Raw genomic sequence first — 3,047 nt, forward strand, 5'->3', positions numbered from 1 at the left:
ACGAGGTCTGATAGGCTCAGCGGCATACCCGAGCCTAAGAGATCCTGTAAATGGTATCATTATTATTATTATTATTATTATTATTATTATTAGTATTAGTATTATAATACTATTATTTCTACATATTACGTGCTACTATTGTTTCTATTAATATACTACTATTACGATGACTAATAATAGTAATAATAATAATAATTATTATTATTATTATTAATAATAATAATATTAATAATAATAATATTAATAATATTTTAATAAAATTTTCATCTTAATAATGTTTTATTAATAACGCTATTTTAATAATATTTTAATAACGTTAATTTAATATACTATTACTACTGTTCTTAATAACGTTTTATTAATAACGTTAATTTAATATACTACTACCACTGTCCTTAATAACATTTTATTAATAACATTAATTTAATAACGTTAATTTAATTGCGTTAGTTTAATAATGTTAATTTAATAATATTTTATTAATAATATTTTAATAACGTTAATTTAATAATATTTTAATAATATTAATTTAATAACGTTCATCTTTGAGCTGAAAATAATGAAAAAATAATAGTGAAAAGTCATTTAAATATATAAAAAAGAATTAACAAGGGCATAATAGTCATTTTACCTTTTCTTTTTTTTACTGTTGGAACACTCAAATTTTTAGTTCGACGTGCCCAGTTTTGCGTGTACAACACGTGTTTTGTCACATAGGATCGGAGGTCATACTTATTCAGGTTTTGAATAGTTAAAGGTCCTATTTGTGCACTATCAAAGTTTAGGATCAATGTTATTATTTTGTGTCAAGTTTATGGTCATATGAATGTATTATGCCTTTATATTATAAGAATGTATATATCTTATCTTCTTTCACATTAATCATTGTTATTTTAATTGGATTTTATACATCTACAGCTCATTTTAAACATCTCCAGATGTACACATAAATGTCAATGTGGTCCTATTAATACTACTTCAAATTTAGGAAATAAACTCACAGAAACATAGAGCTAAAGATGGCCTCATCAACAATTCTTTCAAGAAAAATAATTAAGCCTTCTTCCCCTATTCCTTCTTTACTTGGACATCACAATCTCTCTTTTAGAGATTACATAGCTGTTTCTGCATATGCCCCAGTGGCCTACTTCTACTCCAAACCTGAAAATAATAACATAACACAAATATCACACATTCTTGAAAATTCCCTTTCTAAAATATTGTCCTCTTATTATCCCTTTGCGGGACGAGTCAAGGACAATAAGTATGTCAATTGTAATGACGATGACATAGGCGTTGAGTATTTAAATGTCCGAGTCAATTGTCCAATATCTGAAATTCTAAACAATACGTATAATGATGCTATTGATATAGTTTTTCCACAAGATTTGCCTTGTAATGATTCCTTATCCAGTGGAAGAAGCCTGTTAGTGGTCCAATTGAGCCATTTCGATTGTGGTAGATTGGCGGTTAGCATATGCCTATCACACAAGATTGCTGATGGGTACAGTGTTTGGAAGTTCCTTTTTGATTGGGCTGATACAGCGTGAAATGATCAATCTCATGATTTCAAAACCACCCCTCTTTTTAACGCGGCTTCATTCTTCCCACTGATCGATGATTCTCCAACTATACTTAGATTGCGCCAGAACCACAACGATGTGTGTCAAGAATGTACCATATCTCATCCTTTAATTTGACAAGACTCAAGGATATTGTTGCAACATATTCAGGAGTTGTACAGAATCCAACTCGCGTTGAAGTTGCCACAGTACTTCTTCATAAATGTGGGGTGGCAGTGTCAATGGCAAATTCGGATGTGTTCAAACCAACCCTATTGAGCCACCTAATGAATTTACGCCCACCAATTCCACTAAACACAATAGGAAATGCTACTTGTCATTTTGTAACAATGGCAATGGCAGAAGTTGATTCAAATCTATCCAACAACGTCGCTCGACTACAAAAAGCTAAACAACAACTTCGAGACGAGTTGAAAGATATGAATACAAATCAGATAGCTGCACATGCACTTGAAACTATTAAGCAGGGTGTTGGCTTAATAAAGCGGGATATATTTGATATTTATTCTTGCACCAGCTTGTGCAATATAGAATTACATAAGCATGTTGATTATGGATGGGGTAGACCCGTAAGATTGTCCGTAGCGCGATATTCAATGAAGAACCACTTCCTTTTCATGGATGAACCAAGTGAAGATGGGATAAACGTTGTAGTCACTCTGACAGAAGCTGATATGTCAATATTTCAAAATAATGAAGAGCTCCTAGAGTTTGCTTCTCCAATTGTTCAGTCACCCAAATAAGTTATTGTGTGATCCTCATATCCTAACTGTTTGTTTTATTCAATTTTTGAGAATGTTGTGCAATTGTTCAAGTTATCTTTTACATTTTCACCAAGCCATGTTGTGTGATCTTCTTTTCCCAAGTGTTTGTTTCATTTAATATTAAGAATGTTGTGCAATTGTTCAAGTTGTCTTGTGAATTCAGTTGTCTATTTCAACTTACTATTACATTTGTTCAAGTTATTATCTTTAGAACCTTATATCTAAAAAATGGTCTTGTGGATTAGATGATGAGTAGAGACTATAGGGCTATTAATTGTTCATTTTTAGGACTCACTTAACATAAATAATCAATTAGAACACTCTTAACTGTAAAAGGCAAGCAAGCCTTCACCATAAAGGCAAATTTGGAATTTTGGATGGCATAACTGATACGAGTACGACCTCGTAGACGGACATATTTTGAGAATGTCAAAGACAACTGAGATAAGGCCCGAGCTTAAGTGTAAATGAAGTCCAAAACCACCCTATGTATGCACTCCATGGGCGGCCCTTTGGAGCATTTTAATTAAAGGGGCACTTTTGTCATTTGTGTCTTATTTTGTGTTGTAATATAAATAGACCAACTTAGGGTTTTTAAGACTTAGTTGATCATATTTTGAGACTTGTAACATTTGCAACACTTTAGCTGTCTCTTAAGAGCTCCACCCGAAACTAGGGCTAAACAAGTGAAGATTCACTT

The 3,047-nt window shown here is 31.9% G+C and overlaps 1 pseudogene; it reads left to right on the forward strand.

Annotated features, from left to right (window-relative positions):
- Window positions 1-1,019: 1,019 nt before the first annotated feature.
- Window positions 1,020-2,326, forward strand: LOC107846163 (annotated as a pseudogene).
- Window positions 2,327-3,047: the final 721 nt, after the last annotated feature.

Source organism: Capsicum annuum, unplaced genomic scaffold (genome assembly GCF_002878395.1).
Source record: "Capsicum annuum cultivar UCD-10X-F1 unplaced genomic scaffold, UCD10Xv1.1 ctg3585, whole genome shotgun sequence".
Classification (NCBI taxonomy): Eukaryota; Viridiplantae; Streptophyta; class Magnoliopsida; order Solanales; family Solanaceae; genus Capsicum; species Capsicum annuum.